The 21,887-nt window shown below is 42.4% G+C and overlaps 1 protein-coding gene and 1 long non-coding RNA gene across 8 annotated transcripts in view; both read left to right on the forward strand.

The window, feature by feature from the left end:
• TSHZ2 (teashirt zinc finger homeobox 2) overlaps positions 1 to 21,887 on the forward strand; it is a 410,894-nt gene that overhangs the window by 82,135 nt on the left and 306,872 nt on the right. The window lies entirely within an intron of this gene.
• Positions 1 to 21,887, forward strand: part of LOC141574067 (uncharacterized) — a 46,691-nt gene that overhangs the window by 13,530 nt on the left and 11,274 nt on the right. The window contains exon 1 of the long non-coding RNA XR_012500671.1: positions 1 to 21,880. This exon is cut by the window's left edge and continues 13,530 nt beyond it. This is a non-coding gene — a long non-coding RNA (uncharacterized LOC141574067). The remainder of the gene's footprint in view (positions 21,881 to 21,887) is intronic.

A 21,887-nucleotide genomic window follows, 5' to 3' on the forward strand; every position in this document is an offset into this window, starting at 1 on the left:
CAACTACTTTGAAGAGCAGCAGAAGGGATAAATAGAGATAAGGAGTTTGCAAAGCATCAAAGCCTGTATGTGCAGAAGGTGAGAGCAGGATAGTAAAGCATAATATTCAAATCTCGAGGAATCCCAATTTCATAGCTGTTGCAGAACAGTATATTCTTAAGAACAAGATATATGGCTGAACAGAGATATTGTCAGGGCCCCAGTGATGTCACAGCTGGCTGAACATGGCCCATCCCCACCCCTGGGGAAACAGTTTAAAGTGCATGCATGGTCTCTGAAAGGCAGGATGGAAGCCTCACCACTGAGTGCCTGGACATGTGCGTGATTCCTGACAGGTGCTGCCACGAGGAGTAGAGACTGTGCAGTAGACTTAAATGTAGGGGTCTGATGCCCAAGTGGCAAGAGATCTAACTTGATTTTTTTCTACAATGGCATTAAATTCTTATTAGGAGCATCTGTGCCATTGGATGACAGAACTTAACTGGAGTCAAATCAGGGGATACGGGTTGATTCAGCCTCCTGGGATTGTGTCCAAGGGTTTAGAGCTCGTATGTGGCCCTTAGTTATGACCGTGTGTCCACACTGACTCCTGCAGGGATGTGCAGTGCCCCTTCTGATCTCTGATTGAAGGCTACTCTGAAACTGCTGGTATTTTTCTCGGGTTGTCTCAGACCCCCTGGCTTAGTTGTAGCATGTAAGTATTCCTCGTCCTCTGCTCCCATAACATGGGGTGTGGGCTGGAGGAAGTAGGGCTTCTCTGCAAGGCACTGGAGCAGAGGATTCTTCTTCTCTTGAATCTCTCAACTCACCTGAAGGATTCCTGAAGGAGTACGCCATGATATTTTGCCACCATCTATACAGCTGGACGAGGACCAGTGAATTGCTTTGGACCATTTATGACAGGGTCTGTCGCTTGCCTCATGGGGCCTGGGGACTGGTGAATCCAGTGTCAACTGCCTCTTGAACCGTTGAGTATTCCCAATTGAACTAACTGATTTTTTTGTTCAATCACATCCTACTCTGCTACAGTCTTAAAGGAGGTGAGAAGTAGTTCTTTATGCTTTGTCATTCTCGAGCAGGTTTTTCGTTATGTAAAAAGCAATTATAATTCAGAGAAAAACAACTCCATGTGCAAAATGGTAAAATACGTAATTCTAACGTCCCTCGGGAGCTCCAGTTGGGGTCTGCAGATTCCATCCCTGGGTAGAATGTAAATACACGTGCCCAAGTTTGAGGAGAGCTGCCGAAGAGCAGGCTCTCTCTTTCTCACCCTCCAAGGACACACATTTGGCAAATGACCGTGCCCGTTCCCCATGCCCAGACTTCACGACTTTCCCTGGGCTGCTTTCAGAGCCTCCCAGTGCACGTCCCCACTTCATCTCTGACCCTCTCCAAGTTGGTGACGTTCGTCTTGTGGCTGAGTGGATGTTTTGAAAATGTGATGCATCACTCGCCTCCTTCAGAACTCCTTCCTTGACTTACAATTCTTCAGTGGCTTCCTGAGTGTCTTACAGGACTTACCGACCATACCATAATTTAATTTTATATTTACGAACCTTTTATTTATTCGTTCAATAACTATTTCTTAAATACACACTCTGGCCAGAGACCCTTTGCTTCTACCTTATGCAAACAGGATTGATATGATTTAAATAATCACACAAATAAATTGCCGGCTGTGGCAAACCCTGTGGAAGGAAGACAATAGGAGGTAACAGAGGAACCGGGCTTAGTCTGGATGCTCAAGGAAGGGCTCGCTATGACTTTCAACACTTGGGAAATTGCCGTTGGTTTTTAGTACCTTGCAACTTAATTTTGACTTCTCAAAGGAGTCTAATAATTCCTGATCTTCTTCTTCCCACAAAGAGCTGAGAGGCAATGACTATGCCAACTGGCTTTAGAAGAGGAACACCTAAAAGCCCTCAAAAAATAAAAGGAGAACCAAAAAAGAGAAAAGGAAGGAGAGGAAAAGCAAAGCGAGCATGTGGAGCGTCGGGCTCACTGCTCAGGGAGGCATCGGGGCCTTTTTACCTCATTTTGTTATTATTTAACTACTGCACAAAAGAGAAGTGCCTGTAATCCTCTGCGGAATAACGCATTAATCCTCATTAGTCGTCGTTCAGTTGGGTATGCGTTCCCTGCACTACGTGAAAAAGGCAGAGGTACCTTCCCAAGAAGGATAAATGCGTTATCTCATAGTTCACCTACTCTGGAATACCTAATGGGCTGCACTGGGAGTATATGCTGTTTATCATCCCTTGGAAGGGGCAAGACGGTTCCTATTGAAGGCTGCTAGACCATGAGTGATTTATGGTGCATTTTACCCCTCAACTGTTGGGAGAGGCGGCCACATGGGTAGAATTCCATCTGTCCCATATGCATCCCCTTTAATTAATGATTTATCTTATTATCTTCCTTCCTCGGGAAAAAAAAAAAAAAGATTTTACTTCCATTGGTAAAACTACCATCCGCCAAACAGGATCATTATCTAAATCCTGGTGACAAACAAGTTGATGGGGAACATTCTGGGGAAGGGAAACCCAAGGGGAAAACAGGTTAGCAAAATCCCTTGCTTCCTGAAGGAAACATTAGTAGGTGTTTCCTAATCCTGCCTAGCAAAGGTCAGTGTTTTCACACACACACACACACACACACACACACACACACACGCCCCTGCTCAAGTGTCCATATAACAAGAGAGGATCTGTAAAGAGACTCCACTGGGTGAGGGAAGTCATTAATCCAGTGCTTGGCAGTCAGGCGCTTGAAAAAAAAAAAAAGACTTCTTATTAACATGCAATTGTCACCATGTTAATAATGAAATATTGATCTGTTCCTGCTTAATAAAAATCAACGTATTCCAATTTACCCCTGGAAAGAAGACCACTTAGGGTCTCGTGCCAACATCTTTGCATTGTCCATCTCTATATTTTTCACGATTGTATTTATTGAGAACCAGGGAGGGAGAAGGGAACAGTTAATATCAGGTCGACCAAATTTATTTTTCTCTTCTTCCTTCTTTGAAGTTCAGTTGTCTTGATTTAGCAAGAAAAACCTTCATGGAGACTTTATAATACAATAAGCTTTGGTGATTTTATGATTAAATGATTATAATCTTTGTCAGCAAAAATACTGTTATATTAAAAATGCAAAACGTTGGAAAATCAGTTTCAGCCCTAATCTATAGATCAATTTATAGCTATTTACAACCATATATACGTTGCAGTAAGGACTGGGGTCTCGGCACAAGATTTATTAGTCTGGATTGTGGAGAACAATTTTACAAAGAGAAGCTCCGTCTAATAGCCTATCTTAATTAGCTGCCAATTTTGTGAATTATTTCTATTTTATAGTCAGTTTTTCTACTCATTTATTTACCTGTGATTTGGAAATTATCTGTGGAGCAATCTCTTCTGGAGAATATGGAAACCATCCAGTGACTATTGCCTTCTAAAAATGTAGATCATTTTGATTTACAATTTAAGATGTAAACACTTTAAGGTTGGGCCTCTGTGAAAGAATAGTTCACAAGTTGCTACATTGTTCATTCACACTTGCACATTTATTACCCAAAGGCACACACACGGAGTTGTGTGTGTATGTGTGTGTGTGCGTGTTTACCAACATTGTGGCTTTTTATGACTTCTGTTAGGTGTTGTTGCAAGGAGGTTCACATAAACATTTGTATAGGTTTTAGAAAACAGTTGTTACCGAGGAAGAACCTTTTCTGTTTACACAAATTCAGAACAAAGAAGCGTTGCTCCAGCTTCCGGTAATTGACATGTGGGCGTGTTTTTCAAGTCACTGACTGGAAGAAGTGAGTGTCTGAGATTTATTTTTGACAGGACTTAAATTACTGGTAGCCTGACGCGTTTTTGAACAATTACTAGACACTGAGGTGTTTAAAGTAATGGGTACTGTTTGAGGGATGGGGAAGTTTCGAAACGGTTAGAACAAAACAATTTTCCATTTGATTAGTAAGATGCTAACACTTACATTTATCTTACTAAATAGCACATACACAGTTGACTCCTCAAATGATAGTTTTTTCTCGGAATAAAACTCATCCTTAAAGAGAAAAACCCCTCCACTTGATGAATTGGTGAATCCTGGGAATTCAGGAGAGGAACAGGCCCCTTTGCTCGTTGTCGGTTTTCTGCCCGCCTTTGGTGCTTTCAGATCTGTCCCCCAAGTACACAGAGCAGAGCGCTCTGTCCTGCTTTGTTTCAAATGTCTCGGAATCTAGGGCTTAATGTTCATTAATTAGTGACTATCTTTCAGGAGCTTCTAGACATTGTTTAACCAGCCATCTGAACTCCGACTGGAAAATTAAAATTCACAATCCAGGAACTGCTCATGTCCCCGAAAGATAAAGCATCTACAGCTGCCATAATTGGCAATGAATTGATGTTTCAAGTTATCCAAAAAAGTCAAAGCAGTCGTGTTTCCTCCCCTTTCTTTCCTGTTAGTGCCTCTGATGAAAATAAAGGAGTGCAAGGTTTCCAGTCCTTTTCTTTCATTTTTACTGTGGCTTTAAAAAGAAGGGCAGGCTTTGGGGGAGGGGTCCATCTCTATCTCATGGATTTACCTGTTCTTGTAGTTCTTAAAGATGTGGGTCAGCAAAGCCCAGGGCTCTTTCTTCTTGATCCAACACTAGTGATTGTGGGTTTTATCATCCCTCCAAGATCTTTCTCCTCTCCCCTGGGTCCAGAGACAGCCATGAAGTCATGTCCTCTGACAACTCCTAGAGAATTATTCAGCACTGAGTGTATCTCTCTTTAAAAAAAAAAAAAAAGTTTTTAAAAAAGCCAACCCCCCCCCCCAAATCCCTTTTGCCCTTTTTAAAAAATCAGAAACACAAAGAACTTTGCATTTGCTAGGATCTAAAGCATTTGTGCTCAACCTGGGGTGATTTGGCCCAACTCTGTGGGGACATTTGGCAATTTCTGAAGATATTTTTGATTTTCACAACTGGGGAGCTGCTTCTGGCTTCTAGTGGGAAGAGGCCAGGGATGCTGCCAAACATCCCACAATGTACAGGACGGCCCTCATGACAAAGAATTACCTGGCTCCACATGCCCACGGTGCTACGGCTGAGCAACTCGGGTGGAGAGGGGTGAGGTAATGCTGGTTCACAGATGTTCTGTGCTGCCCCGCTGCTGTGGTTGATGGGGGTTTTTACCCTGACCCACACATCCAGATCGAGAAGAATCAAGAATGTGAAATAGAGTTGAAACAGAGGTAGTTCAGAAAATCATCTTCCTTTTGGTAGATTGAGGACATATCTTTAAAGTTACAAAGCTCATGTCCCCAGCTTCTTTAAAAGAATATGACGTGCCAATAAATGTAGGTGCAAAGAGTATCTTCAGTGCAGACAACAAAGTCATAATAATGTAGCAATGTTAATTACCACACTGGGAGAGGGGGCGGGGCGGGGGGGTCCTCCTATGTTCCAGTCTCAGAAGTAAGCCCTTTCTTTATCAGTGTTACTTTATTGAATGCTCTCAACAGCTCTGTGAGATGGGACTACTAGGAGTAGACCTGAGTTCTAGTATTTAATTCCTGTCCAGCCTTCATTGTAGAAGCTCACAGAATAAGATTTTCTTTCTAGTCGCCTTATACCTCATTGTACTAGGAGAGAGTGAGTCTAAATGATGTTTTATTCCCATCCTATTTCTAAGAACCTAGAAAATCCATAAACTGTTCATAGATTTTTAATTGACATGATAAAAAAAATAATAACTGCTTTGGCTTTAGTCTCCTCTTCTAAGCTGGATGTTTTGACATCATCCCTGGAAGATCTTCCAAAATTTCTCGGGGAAGTCAACACTAGGAATCTGGAAAGCACAGGAACTGTGTGAGATGGGGCCATTTCCTCTGTTTCACTGTGGGTCAGGCAGGTAAATTCACTAGAAGGGGAGAGAGCATTAGCCTTGGAGCGGCAGGGAAAGAATAAACTTCTCTTACGCATCCATCCATCCATCTGTCCTTACATTCATCCATCCATCCAGCCTTCTTCCATCCATACAAAGGGATAAAGACACATCTGAAATACAGTTCAACAGAAGTTAGGAGTTATTTCTAGACGCTGGAATATCAGATGATTTTTAAACTTTCTTCTTTATAATTTTTATTACTTAAATACAGTAAGTCTGAGACATTTTTAACAATGAAGTTATTATTTTTTTTAAAGGAAGAGGATGATGTGGGATGAGCTAATAGATGCTTTTCAACAGTCCAGGAAAACTTATGATAGTTAAAAAGAGTGCTTCCTGTCTTCTGTTAACTCTGTCCTGCCAAGTTTAAAAAAGAAAAAAGGCTTCTTTTCAGTTTGGGGTATAGGTTGATTGATGTAATGAAATATGTATGTTTAATTGTAGTTTTCCACTGACCTCAGTGTTTGTTACTTCTACTACACATTAGCTAAAAGTAGAGGCCATTTATCAGAGGGATTGGTTACAGGATTTCTCTGGACCATGATTTTGTTACAGATAATGGGATTTCCAATTAAATATGAGATGCTTTTTCAGATTTTAAGGGACCTGCAGTCTGGCTGCAGAGACAGGAATTGAAAGGATGTTCTGTGCCTTACCAGTCTTTGTTTGTGAGTGAGACTTGCATAACTTTTCTTACCTTCATAGTGGTCTTGGTAAACTCTTATGCATCTCTTAAACCTCTGGTCAAATGTCACCTCCTCCGTGGAGACTTCCTTGACTACTCCTTGTGAAGTTAAATGTTTCCTCCTTTGATTGAAAAGTTAAATGTTTCCCCTTTTTTTTCAGTGTCCCTTACTGTAGTCAGATATGAAAGTTATCACATTGCTGAAATTATGTCCTTATGTATTTGTTCCTCCTACTGGACTTTGGCTCTCCACAGGGCAGGGGACAGGATTTATTGGTCTGTGTATCCCCGCGGCTTCTCATAGTGCCTCAATTACTCACCAGGAAATGAGCTGGCTAGAAAACAAGTCAGAAGGAGATGGGTGTCGTGTGAAGTACAAAATCAGACAAATGTGTAAAAGGTATAGGCGAGAGTGGATTTGGCAAAGCTTATATTTTTTGGAAAGTTCAAATATATACCGACTAAACAGCCAGACAAAACTGGGAAAATGATAAACAAGTGAAAGAATAAATAACTATTGCTATGTCTGAGCTTCAGGGACTTATAATAAAGGACTACTGAAATTTTGGAAAAGGCTGCATGGAAAATATAGATATTAGTAGTTGTTGTAAACAAAAAATTAGGGCAAATGTACTCTGAGCCAGGGAGGGTGCAGAGGCTTGAGCACATGCATTACTCCTTTGTCAACAGAGGTAGGTGTTATCAGTCCCATTGTACAGATGAAGCATTCGATGCTTAGGAAGCAAATGACTGGTCTGAAGTCACACAGTTCGTCATTCAGAGCTCCAGTCTCTCCCAAAGTATTTGGCCTTGAAGGTCAGTGTTCCTCCCACTCAGCCCCAGCTGTTTCTTGTCCTCTTTTGTCGCTGGCGTTTCTTCCATGTGGAAAGCTTTGAAAAAGCTCCAGTCACATTTTGAAATTCTATGACAAAAAATTGAATGTCATCCAAAGCATAGTTTAGGATTTAAACATCCCTGTCAATCCTGGCTGTCATCACCAGGAGATTTTTATCCCAACAATAGATCACTGTGAAGTGCTTGGCCTGAAGGGCCCTGGGCTGTTGTAATGAGTAAGATTGGAATCTACTGAGTAATGCAAATAAATAAAAATGAGACAGGTAGTCTCAGACTTTCATTTTTGCCTTCTTTGCTGTCAAGCTCACGGACTGCTCCAAGCAAAACATGTCCCTTCTTACCATTTTATTAATCTGTGCAATGGGGGTGAGAGAGCTTGGGGTCTCCATCCAGCTGCTAGTTCATCATCATAGTGATCAGTGCAGTTTTTGAGCACATAAGTGATTGGAGTTGAAGTAATAAATTAAGGACACCAAGGAGATTTGCGGTCAAATTATGGAAGCATCGCATGTAGAGCTGACAAAAGAGCTCTGATGACAAGCCTAGGATACTAGTTTCTGACACTGAGTGACTGGGGGTGGAGGCATAGGGGTCATACATAGCAAGTGCAAAGAGCCTGGGGTTGGAATGGAGAGCAAGCCTAATGTGGCTGGTGAGAAGACAGCAAGTCAGAGCATGAAAAGAGATGAGAATGAAGATGATGGCAGGAAGGAGTAGGGTGGCAGCTGTCCCAGATTGCCAGGGGACTGAGACTGAGTTCTTGGGATGTAGGACTTTCAGTTTTAAAATTGGGAGAGTCCTGGACAAACCAGGGCAAGTTGGTCACCCTGGGCAGGAGCCAGGTTACACCAGCCGAGGTAGACCATGGGAAGGAGCCTGGGCTGCTCTTTTTGTGCAGCGAGACAGCATGGATGTGATTCAATCAGGCAAACCCTCGAGGCCATTCTGCATGGAGACTGAAACACCAGTTCTGTGGGGTTTTTTTTGGCAGGTCACCCAACCCCCTCTTGACCTTAGTTTTCTCATTTGTGGCAAGAGTTGGTTACACCAGACAATGCTCGACTCTGGGACCCTAAGACATTCTCTACTTTGTTCTATAGACAGGAAAGGGCCCTCATGGGGTTCTGAGCAGAGGAATAACATGATGAATTTTTTAGGGAAGATTAATCTGGCAGTAGTTGACAAAATTAATTGCAGCAAAGAGAGATCCGAAGAAGACCGTCAAGCTATTGTAACGATCTAATCAAGAGATGAGGAGACTATGGACCAGGGCAAGAGCAGGAAGGATGGTGAAGACAGGAAGAAAAGATGGGGTGACAGTAACAAGAGAAACTGCAGGACTTGGTGGCTAACTGCATCCGGCTGGTGATGGAGTTGATGAAGTAGGAGTTCATTCATGTGTCCTTTTACTCATCTTACTGGGTGCGTGTCCACGTGCTGGGCACTGAGGATGTGGAGATGAGCGAGTTCCTCGTGGAGCTCCTGGTCTGGTGGAGAAACCCAGAGTCAGGCTGCACATTCCAGGCGTGCTTACTGCTGTGGAAGGAATGTGACGATGGAGGGAGAAGGGCGAGGAAGACCCAGACTAGAAATCACGGAAGGTTCACAGAGACAAGCGATGTTAAAGCTCACAACTAAAAAAATTAGCACTGAATTAGGTTGATGGTGGGGTGGAGGCGGTCAGGATGGACCAAGCTATGGAGAGTATTTGCCAAACTCCTGAGGCAGGAAAAGGCTGGCACACTTGATGGACTTAGAAAAGTCCAGTGTGGTTGAGGACTAGACAGAGGATCCTAAAATGCTGGAAAGGGTCAAATTATAAAAGAGGCTAGCAGACACAGAACCTATTTTGGACATGATTCTGAGACTGATAAGAAGTCATTAAAGAAAGAGTTATAAAAAGGACCCCATGTACAATTTCTGAGTTTCGAATATTTTTATCACAGAGGATGGCAGTACCCCTAAGAGACCTAGGGCTTAGCGGTGAGTGGCAGGTGACTTTTGGTGGCAAGGCCGGAGAGGGAAAAGGAATAAGGTGACCAAGTGGAAACAGTCCCTACGGTATTGAGAATATGTAACCATGAACCGCTTGCAGAAAGATCAGTGGTAAATAATGCCATGATGGTCATCTACTCGTTGAAGATGTGAGAATGAATGAGTCCTGTGAGAAGGAAGAATTAGAGGGAGGAGAAAGATAGACAAGGGCAGAGTACCTGGGACCTGGCCACATTTTAGGACTGATTGGGGATGATCCAGAGATGGAAAAGTGAATCAAAGGGGAGAAGACTCAGGAGGTTTGGGTACATGGAAGCCAAGAACGAGTCACTAAGAAGGGCAGTGGAGGCATGAAGTGCTGAACAAAAGTCAAAGGAAAACAAAGCCTGACAAAAGGCCAGTAAGTGTGGCAATTAATAGATCATTTGTTATCTCTGAAAAGGAGGTTAGTGACTAATGTTTGGATTACATCACTTTGGACAAAATTAATAACGAATTTCCTGATATTCACTTGCAAAAGTGCAATGGAAATTGGCAGCCGACTCTCCCTGTCTTTTCTGAAATTTCTCAGATTTGCAGACACTCTAATCTCCTCTGAGTACTGCAGCAGAAAATTGGAATGTGCCCTGCGTACAATCTGGGTGCGTTGCTGTTACCCAACCCCTTACCTTTCAGATGTTTGACATATCAACTGCTCCGACTTCCCCGATGCCTAGGCTCAGAGTTCACATGACTGGTCCGGAGAGTCGAGCCAAGGGCAGGGAGGGCGAATGAAGTGAGAAGGTCTTATATCAATCATCCAACTTCATGCCATGAAACCCATGTGCTCATGTTTACAAAGAGACATTCCTATAAACCAAAGATCTAAACCCCAGATCTAAAAACATGTGAGTAAAGAGCTTTGCTAGGAGGGAGATTACTCACAATAAGGAGTATAATGTGGATTTAAACCCTTCAGTTGCACCGATGCAAATGCATCTAGGCCTTTTTTTAAACTTAAAATTTAAAATGATATTTGTTCTTTGTAAGAAGTTGGCCAAGTCCAAGAAACTCTACTATGCCTGACACATACTAGGTGCTCATTCAGTATTTCTTGAATGAGTGAAAAGAAATAAAATAGTAAAAAATAACAGTGGATTAGAGGAAATCAGTCATCTTCAGGAGATTGTAGGCCACAGTAACAATGTTATATTTGATCTTTGAGCATTGGGAAGTCACAGGTTTTTAATCAAGGGATTATATAAACAAATTGTCTTAAAAAGTATTTCTCTGGCTGCATTGTCCCAGATGTATTGCCGTAGAATGGGTCTGAATGCAAAGATGCCAGTGAGGAAGCTACTGCAGTAGGAAGGTGGGGGGAAAAATGATTGCCTGGACTAGGCTACTGGCAACTGAGATACAGAACAGTGAGTGAATGGAGACATATTTTAGGGGGTAAAATCAGTAGAACCTGAGGATCTGTTCAACTAAGGGAATATTGGGAGTGACAGAGGGGACTGTTAAGTGTAAGATAATTGTGAGATATTCAAGAGACATGGAGAACACCACAGAGAGCTCACCTAGATCCCAGCTCAACGTGTGGATGTATCAACTTGAACGCCCTGGCAAATTGCATGTGATGGATGCCACTGCAGTGGATGAGCTTAGAGAGAGACAGAGAGAGACAGAGACAGAGACAGAGACAGAAAGTGCAAAAGGAGAAGACACCAAGCCCTGAGGAAGGCCAGTCTTTAACGTTGTAAAGGAGAAATGAGCTTCCAGAAGACACAGGATGAGCTTTCAGAGACGTTGGAAGAAAGTCAAGATCAGGGTGATTTTGCAGGTAGGCAACAAAGAGAAGAGAGTGTTTCAAGAGGGAAGAAGCAGTCCATTCTGCCAAGAGGCCAGAAGGTGCAAGCTGAGAGGTACCCACCAGACTCGGCGACGCAGAGCGCAGGGGCACACGTAGCAAAAGCGTTCTCATTTAGACCACTGGGAGGAGAAGCCAGATTGGGTGGGGGGTGGGTAGACAAATGGGAAATGAGAACTGAGGACAGCAGTGTGGACAGGCCGGGCTTCCAGACCTCAGTGCGTCTTAGTGCTGTGGTACCAGAACAGTCCTGTGTGTCGGGGACACAAAAAGGAAATATCTGGGAGGCAACGTCTCCAAGGGTCCGGCTGCCAGGTTTGGTCGGGGCCAGGAACTATTGCAAACTGTTGTATCACGTGCCATATGCCCAACAGTGTGAATGTCAACTAGGCCCTCGCTGGTAATTAAGTGATCATAATTATATAAATGAAAATTACCCCTTGGTGAGTGATGACTCTGTGCCCTGTACCATGCTGACCACCTACCCGCTATCTCTCATTTATTAATCCCTCATTACAGAAGGAAGAGGTGACGCCTACAGAGGTTGCATCAAGTGTCCAAGAGCTGTGAGTGGGGCCGTGATCCAGATCAGTCTGGTTCCAAAGCCCGAGTCAACCGTTAGGTTCATACAGTCCCTTCTGGTTGTAGTTACCCCGTGAAAACTTACTGCCTAGTTAACTGGAATTCTGACTCAATTTCCAAACTCGTTCCACTTACCTAATTTGATAAGAAGCATCAAGACTTGAAAAGCAATTACATAGAATGATTTGAATCTTAAACGAGTTAATATATCCAGCGCTCTTATAATGCCAGACAGACAGAGTCTTGTGTAGGTGTTTCCTATTATTACTTAGTAAAAGGCTCTGGAGAGAAATCAGGCTGGCCTTCTCCAGGGCTAATCAAACATTATGAATAGCAACACTCATTTCCCCCCTCCAAGGGCAGCTGAATTCTTGCTTCTTACAGAATAGTTTTCAGCTTCTACTGAGGGAAGAGGATGCTGTTTCCTGGCTTTGTTCTTAAACTCTTTACAGGAAATGATACTGTTGTCGGCAAGGACAGAAGCACAATGTGAAAACATTCAACAAACACATAAGGTCCTCTGTTAACACCATGGGCGAGCCCTTTAGATTCATGGCATTTTTGCTGACCCGGAGACGCAAAGAGATCGGCCACCTGTCTAAGTCTGCCCACTTTGAGTTTGGGATTGACTTTGACCCCAGTTTAATTGAGGTAGCCACGGAAATCAAGGGACGACACCATTTCTTGAGTACCTACCATGTGTTTACCAACATGAGTTTATTTAATCCTTAAAACATAGTCCATCCTGCTGCCATCTGCTTCTGAAAGTAGGAATGTGTTCCAGTAGGGCTGGTAGACTTTGATCACCGTGGGACTTTTGCACTTGGGTGTATGTGACTTCATCTATGAGAAACAGGAGGTGAGCACAGAAAACGGCACCCTGCTGAATCAAGCCACACAAACATACCCAAAAGGCAAACAGGCACCCACCTGGCACCTGCCAGCTACCTCAGTTCACCAGGTGTGTTACAGGCCACACTCATCCATATCTGGTCTTACAACTTCTTACTACATTTTCAGACAACCCACCTCCCACCACGTCACAACACCTCACAGCTGCAGCCCTCCCAGCATCCATGTCTGTAAATCTTTTTTGAGGTAAAGTGCCATATTTGTCATGGTATTTATGTATTTTTAAACCATTTAACATGTGCAAAGCAGCGCTACCATTTTTATCAGGTGCCTGTCTTTTTTTATTACTTGCTACCGAACTAAGCATTGTTCTCCTAAGTCCATTTTTTCCTGTAAGCTCTGTGGTTTTTATGGTGCAACCTGAAATAGCATGGTTCCTTTTAGAAACACCCATATGCCTTACAGCAGAACTGACTTATAAGGAAGAATGGAGCAAATATTACTCCTATTTCTTCTTCCACAAATAATAAGAAAAAGAGAAGGCAAATAACTCACCCAAGGTCACCCATCACCGACTCTGTGTTTGTCTAACTCCATTGCCCACTTATGTTCCACCCTCTTCTCTCACCTCCCCTAACACCGCTGAACAGCTTCCAAGCATGTTAAACTGGACAGTCGTTGCAAACCAGCTTCAACACGATGAAAATAAAAATCTTCCAGGAAGACCTTATTTTAAGATGACCCACACAAGTGTTTGAATCACCTATGTATTTTTAAAATCAAGTAGGTAATCTCCTTTGTACATGCTAAATATGTCCCGTTCTGCTCGCACGTTAATAAATTTTTCTCATTTGTGAGAGTTGCTGAGTAAAGCAAGCGAATTGTTTTACCCGGTAGGTGGTGGAGCAATAATGAAGACGCCTCGTGATTAAGTAGAGTTGGAGCCTCTTATCTTTCTCACTGAGTGGGAGGCCCCATTTGTAGTAAAAGTAATTACCTGTGTAGAACACGCTGATTGCATCAAGTATCTACTATATGCCACTAAGATAGTCATCTCAATTTTAGAGCTTCTTAAGAGATCTTCATTCGATGTTAATTTTACATTTTTTAGCAAAGAGTACATTATTTTTGGGAAACACTATGTTAGCTGGACTAACTCATTTTTTAAACCTTTCAGAGGACTTCTTGTATCCTGGTTATTCCCTCATAAATGGCCTTTCCCCCAGAACAGCAGTTCCAAAGAGCACACTGAACAACAAAGTTGGAACTGATAAGCTATTTAAAGAATCTGCTTGGTAAGGGTTGGTTTTACAGTGGGGTTGAAAACCCTGTGCTTTCATCTAGGAGAGCACCAAGTCTGTTATGGAAACCTGGTGGGTCCTTAGGGCCGTAATTCCTAAGAAATTGTCCACGCCAAATCTTGTTAAACGTTGTAGTGGATAGTTGCGTTAAACTTCAAATTCTTCTCTGATAGAAATATGAGAACCAGGGTGCTTGATTGGACTGAGGCAAGGCCAAAGATATGACAGTCGGTGGTGGTAACTCAGGAAAGAACTCAGCAGAGGAGTTCCAGAGGCCAGAGCACGCGCTCCACTCTTCCAGCTGGTAGGCAACATCACCACAGCCTGCTCCTTACCTTCCATCTGTAAAATCAGCAGATCAAATAGATTTCCCATCTAAGTCCGAATTTCCGTGCAGGTGTCCAGCTAAATTCCTTACTGTTTGCATTTACAGTGAGGAATCTTAGCAATAGCCCTGTAATTAATTGCGCACTATGCTTTTGTGTTTGTCAACCTGCCCCTAAATGTGTTTACCAACATTATAGGCACTTGAGTAACCCCCAATATTACCTTCCCTAGGCAAGTGAAAAAGACATTCGTTGTAAGCCTGGCATATAGTATTTAGACTGGTGGTTTAAATTTTGGAGCTTCATGTTTGTATTGGTTTGGTCTGTATGACCAAGGTTGGTCGTCCCTTGTTTACCATGTCCACTTTCCTTTTTATTGCTGCCCATGTCAGAAAACCCAAAGATGACTATCAGACGCGATGAGGGTACCTGATGAAAAGAACAAACAGGTTTCAAAGTCAGATAAACCTCCAGTTTGCAGTGGTTATCTTTAAGAAAGAATGGGACGTTGCTTCAGTACCTTTTTTTTTTTTTTTTTGTAGCCACTTTTCTTACCTTGCGACCTGAATTTTTTAACCATAAGCATTTATTACCCTTTTTTCTACTTTTGTTATTTAACATCTTTTGATTTGTCTCAGGCGAAATCATAAGCTTGCTTTATTATTATGTTGTTCTTTAGACTTCCCTGATTTAAAAAAAGATTAATAAAATATCATTAAAAATTAAATAAGGTAACATAAGTAAGGTTTTTTTTATAATGCCTGCCACAGAATAAACATTAATCAAATTGATCACAAGTAATAATACGACCTCCATAACTACAAAAACCTGACAACGCAGGAAGAGCAAGGAGCGGTGTGATACGCAGCAAGTGCTCTAAAGATGCTCAGCCATTCTGGTTAATTTCAGGCCCTGGAATCATGAGCGTTTTTATATTGGTTAAATTGCTTTATGAAGAACTGCAAAGAACTCAGAATTATTTTTGTGCTGGAATTATACTGTATTAAAGGGTGTTTAAAGCAATTTGGACATTTAAGTGGACTTAGGGATTTTTTTCCCCTTTTCCACTGAGATTTTCACTATTTTGCGTTAGTTATTTTGAGATGCAACCTAAAAATATGTCATTAGCTAAAAACCTAATGAAGCTGCTGTCTGTGCAAAAAACAAATGACAAATTTGTTGATTCAACTACCTGTTTGGTTAGTGAGTTGCATCCTGATTAAAGATGAGCGTTTATGAGCAAGATTGACTCTTAATTTCACGTTTAATTTTCTAAACTTACTAATCCTTTTCTTTGTTCTTATTCATTTATTCCTTTGTTCGCACTGATGCCTTCCCTTGGTTTCCTTCCTTCCTTCCTTCCTTCAAGCATCTAATAAGCACCTCTTCTGTATTTTAAAATCAGAACTCAAACTCCGTTCAGTCTTTTCAAGCAAGTATCTTTGACCAAGACAAAAAGCAGCGCTTGAACTAATATTTAGCTTTTGCTAAAGCAATTTATTGAGAATGTAAATTACTGATTTTTTTCACTATAAACAGTAATTACCATTTACTAGATATTTTAGGTCAAATGAAAGTTGTCATCTTTCTGGACCTCGGTTTGCTTCCCTCTAAAATGGGATAATAATTTCTACTTCATCATATGTACAAGGAATTTAATTGTGTGCTAGTTCACAGTGGGTTAGCTAAGTGGTGATAATAGATACTTCACCGTCAGTTACAACTTTTCCTCGTCATGGAGAATCTGAAATATGACTCAGGCTATTGGTAAAAGAATGGGCAAACAGATTAAGGAGTGGCTAGATAGGGGCAGTGTCTTGATTCCTAAAATAAGATGAAACCTGGGTGTTCAGTGCTGTCCTCTGTTGAGCACTTGTTCACGTCCTAGGCCCCATGTCAAGTACTTTATATCCATTATACACTGGGTCTTAGTTTATGATCCCCATCTTAGAGATAAGGAAGAAGGCCCCTGAGAGAAGGCAAGGGCTCTCCCCAGGATAAGCAGCAAAGCTCAGGATCAAACCCACGTGGTCCTGAGCGCATGTTCTTAATCACTACGTTCCCTAAAATTCAGGGGCAGAAGGTTTGACTGGCTACAAAGTCATGTCCATTCTTGAGTTAGGGCTCCTTAAATTCTCCTTCAGAAGCCCACGTAATTCCCAGCAGAAGGCTGAACTGGCAGTGGTAGGGATTCAGGAGCCCCAGCTACAGGATTGAACCACAAGGCGTGCAGACCTTCGCAAGGGCTTCTCCACTCATTTCTCCAGCTAAAATGAATCAGAACAGGTTCCTCTGAAGGCCTGGGGTCACTTTGCATGCGGCCCAGGCTTGTGTCTTAGTCAGTTTGGGCTGCTATAACAAATAACCATGAACAGAGTGGCTTGTCAATAGCAGGCATTTATTTCTCACCATTCTGGAGGCTGCAAGTCCAAGAGCATGATGCTGGCATGCCTGGGTTCCGGTGAGAGCCCTCTTCTGGGTTGCAAACAGCCAGCTTCTCGCTGCATCCTCACATGGTAGAAAGAGGGTGAGCCAGCCTCTTCCCACAAGGGCACTAATCTCATCACAAGAGCTGTGTCCTCGTGATTTAATCACCTCCTAAAGACCCCACCACCTCCAATTACCATCATACTGGGGATCAGATTTCAACATGTGAATCTGAGGGACACATTCAGTCCATGACACTTGGTCTCCAGTTCTTGATCCTGACTTCTCAGTCCAGCACCAATATCTTTGCAGGGAGGCTATGTCTTCTAGTCTCTTGTTGTCTCTGTGGTGGTCAGGTTGTGGTGGGTGCCTTGTCTCATCAGGGTTCTTTGGATAATAAGGAAGGGTGACCCACCTTAAAGGAGAGTGAGCAGTAACAATGAACAAGTGCCAGAGGAATGGATGGGGAGGAAGCATGAAGCAGGGAACTGAAGGGATGATTGAGCTGGGCGTTATGGCAGGTGGGACCCCCGTCTATCTCTGTGGGTCTTGCCTTTGTAGAACTCCGGTTCTTTTCCTCAGCCTTTCGTTCTCTCAAGATCTCCGTCTCTCCATTCAAGTTCTTGGACTTCTCCTTGCCAAAGGTTTGGCTCTTTCTGGGTGGTCTACTTTCAGTCCAGTTTCTGTGGTTAAGGTGGAGTCTCTTGGGCCGTAGAAGAAGGTGGTTTTGGAGAAAGGAAAGTATAGGCTCAACAGATTATCCCCAAATGAGTTCGTTGTATTTGTTCTTCGTAAGTGATTGTTGGAGGCATTTCCCATCAGGAAGAACGTATTACAGGGCAGGTGGACTGCTGCGAATGGCCCGGTCCATCCAGTAGGAGAATGAAACAGTTCCGTTCTCCTAGGCAATTACTGATAGGCAGTCCTTGCTTTGCATGGTGCTATGTTAACTGAAACTCATGTGTATTGGTACCATGTCCTCATATTGCCTAGTTCCACCATCACTGAGATGCCAGGCAAAGTGAGGGCTGCCTGTATTCAATACTTACTTCGTGACAGTCCTTCTTCTAGGAGCTGGGGTTCTAACAGGGAACCAAATAATCAAATATTTCTTCCTTAGAGCATTTACTTCAAGTACAGTATAAAGAAAATAGATAGATAGATAGATAGATAGATAGATAGATAGATAGATAGATAGAAGGAAGGAGAAAGAAAGAAAGAAAGAACGAACGAAAGAAAGAAAAGGGAGGAAGAAAGAAAAGGGAGGAAGAAGAAAGAAAGAAAGAAAGAAAGAAAGAAAGAAAGAAAGAAAGAAAGAAAGAAAGAAAGAAAGAAAGAAAGAAAGAAAGAAAAAGAAAAGGGAGGAAGAAGAAAGAAAGAAAGAAAAAGAAAGAAAGAAAAGAAAGAAAAAGAAAGAGAAAAAAATGAAGGAAGGAAGGAAGGAAAGAAAGGAAAAAACAAAGTAAGGAGATGGTAGAGGAAGAGTCAGGGTTCAGAGTGGAGGGTCAATGTTAGATGGCATGGCCAGGGAAGGTTCTGATGAGAAAGAGATTCACAAGTACACACAAAGGAAGTGAGGAAGCAAGCCATACGGATATCTGGAGGAAGAGGATTCATGAGACCAGAGCCTCACATGTGCTAAACCTCATGTTCTTTTCTGAGAAGTAGTTTCAAATAATGAAAAGAATTGAGCTCAACTGGAAAAGGGAAATTCTTTTGTCCAAAATCAGATGCTCATCCAAGTAAACAAGTGGATCTCTTGGAAATATCGCTTAGAGATCCTTCAACTCCCCGGGCCAAACCCACACATGGCCTATTTGAGTGTAGAGTTTTCCAAACACGGATAATTGCTTACAAAAGTGGTTCACTCACACCAGTCACTGGGCAATCTCTATAGCTGTTTATGAGTTACACATCTTGGATCCTTGACCCAAATTACTGATTCTTTAGTTCTGACTTTTGGCTCCCTAGGACATGGGCTTCCTGATGAAACCCTCAGTCTCCAGGTATTGACACTTTTTAAAGATCATAGATTGAGATTTTAATTACATCATGGGTCCCCCTCCCTCTGCTGAGTGAGTATACAGCCTAATTCACAATGTGCTTCTGACTTGTGTCTCTTATAAATGAAGATTCCAGAACTGAGATGTGCCAGGACCTACAGCTCTCAATAAAGCTCTTGGAAGGGACTTTTTGTTTTCTTACATGTATTTTAATGGCTTCTTCTGGCTATTTAGAGACAAAATGTAGTAGGTCCATTGATTCAACAATTGGCGGACCTAAATGACCATAATGTGTTATCATCGGATTGGCTGCAAGTCCCCATCTCTTCGGGCTTGATTTACCTGAAGACAGGTAAATCCCTTTGGCATTTGGCTTGGCTGAAGTCTTTGTACCTGCCATGTTGATAATAGGCCACCTCAGTAATTTTTGGTAAACTGAGCTCCAGGAAGAGGAACAAAATGCATCTCTCCTCCCGCCTTTTCTCAAGTTGCTCCCTCTGTCTGGCATTACCTTTTCAAATTCACTTCAACCTCATCCCCTCTTGGAAGCATTCCACAACCCCATCTAGTCCAGCTTTACTGGGCTTCCGCCTCCTTTGTCTGATAAGGTCCTGGACATGGTTCTGCTCCATGTGCCTCGTCTCCTAGTGCTGCAATTCCTTTATTCTCTTAATCTGTTTCCTACTGAGCAGTGAGCTTCTTAAGGGCAGGTCCTGGGCCTTAACTTTGATTTATTTAAAGTTTTTATCAGGAATTTACTATGTGCCAGGCTCTGGATTAGACTCTTGAAATTCAAAAGTGAAAGACAAACACATTTCTGTCCTCATGGAGTCTACAGTCTCCTGGGGGTGGACAGACATTGAAGAAACCATCACAGCAGGAAATTGCAATGATTCTTTTTTTTTTTTTTGAACCTATGAAGGAAAAATTCAAGGCCTTACAAGGGCTCTGTGTGTCTCTGTCCTTAGATCAGTAGCAAAGAATTGGCATTAAGTGAATGTTTGATTTGAACTGAATTGAGGATACCAATTTTAACCCTTCGTCTTGCTAGTGTTAAGGCTCCACAGTTTGAAGTGCCAACCTATGGATGCCTTTGTTCTGCCGAATTGACAACTTTGCCCTCAAAGTGCAGATGAATAACTAAATAGATATTTTGTTTAAGATTTCTGTCTAAATGGAGATTTTATGGCTTTCAGAAACCTTTAAAACCTTCCCTTTCCCCGGGGGGAGTTCCACTGCGGATCGAGGTGGGGCATTTTTTTCCGTGTCTGATTTATGTCCAGCAAGTTTAGCTTCCATAATTAACTGAAGACCCTGTCTGAGGAAGAGAGTGTTCTGGAATTTCCGGGGCCTGTGGATTCCATCCAGAGCTGCACACAGCAACTCAGAGCCTCCCCCGCTGCCACTCACCTAGATCAGCGTGTCCAGTCCTGTTTGTGAAACGTGGCTAGTCAGCTTCCAGCCTTATCGGGAGCCCTGAGTTCCAAGGATAGCAATTAGGTGGCTGTGCGTTCTCCGCCTGGCTTGGGAGGGGCCGGCTGAAGCCACACATCAGAGCAGCGGCGCCTTGACCGCGGGGAGAGCAGTGTGACGCTTTCTGTGGCTTTGCCTCGGCCTCCTGCTCTCGGCCCTGGCGCTCTGAGGTCCACTCTGCTCCTCGGTGATACCTTTTTAAATCTCCCCATTATGTTCAACAGCTTGTCAGCTGAGAGTTCAGGCATACAAGATCATGTCCAATGGGCCAAAGTGTCTAAAATAAATGTAAGCTCATAAAACATGCATGGCACATCTATGGGGCCCAAGCAAAGCCCACGCGAAGGGAAAAAAAAAACTAAGTGAGCTTGTTTAACCCGGCAGTGACAGGTCTAAGGATGGGAATTTTTTTTTTTAAACAGAGTTCTTTCAACTTCCAGGCAGGCAAATAAGTTGAAAAGGGAAAATAGGGTTTTGCCCCATAATAGAAAGTGATGAATCTGGATTTTTCCAGGGCTTGGAGAGCCCGTCTTCATAAACCCATTCATTTATTCAACACGCCTTTAAGGAGCAGCTGATACATGCCAGGCACTGTGCCTGGCACTGCTGATAAAAATTTTTTTAAGATTTTGAATATAAGTTTTATTTTAAATTTAAAGAAACATTAAAAATAACCATTTTTTTTTACAAATTCTATCAAAGACTTAAAACATAATTTAGGAATGTTAAACATTAATTTTTAATTCGAAATAATGATATTTATGAAATACATCCTGGTATTGGCCAATGTGAAGTTTACTTAAGGCTAGTATTTTATATAAACTTAACCCTTAATCCTTCCTAAAATTCAGTGATTATGACACAACTTCATAAGGTTAAGCAAGTCTTTTATGTAATACCCTGCACAAAATACAAAACATTTATGCCGACAAGGAAATTATTAAAATGTATATAAATTACACTGCAGGACTTGATTCAAACGCTGTCTGCATAAAGACAGATGCATTTTCACCTTAGAAAGCATGCATGCACGCAAACCCAGTCGAACAGATATGCTATTACATTCTTTTATGATTATGTTACATAGCAAACAGCAAGTTTATAAATGTCACTCTATTATGTATGAACTGAAAGAAATATATATTTCTTTAAAATGTCCTTGAAAACCCAGGAGAGTGGGATGTGCCTATGTTAAGTGACTAAAACACTTTTGTCCTTAAAGAGCCCACAGCCCGGCTAGGGAAACTGACATTAACCATTTAAGCAAAGGAATATAATTATTCAGACAGAGAAGAAAGCTACGAAGATCACATGCCAGATCACAGGATGGAGGGTCGTCTGAGAACTCTCTGATAAGGCGATGTTTAGCTGAGTCCCAAAGAGTGAGAATCAGCTTTGCAGACAAAGAGCAAGAAAGAAACCTCCTGGTCAATGGGAAGAACGCAGTGCACAGGCCCTGCTGAGGGAGGCTGGAGGACCCCAGGGGTGCAGAGAAGGCAGCTCTGTCTAGGGTTAGTGAGCTGGGTGGGCGGAGGCGGGGTAAGGCCACTGGAGACGGGTGTGCCGGTGTTTGGTTGCTGTGTTACAGAATAGGAGGTTCCTT

Source organism: Camelus bactrianus, chromosome 19, assembly GCF_048773025.1.
Source record: "Camelus bactrianus isolate YW-2024 breed Bactrian camel chromosome 19, ASM4877302v1, whole genome shotgun sequence".
NCBI lineage: Eukaryota > Metazoa > Chordata > Mammalia > Artiodactyla > Camelidae > Camelus > Camelus bactrianus.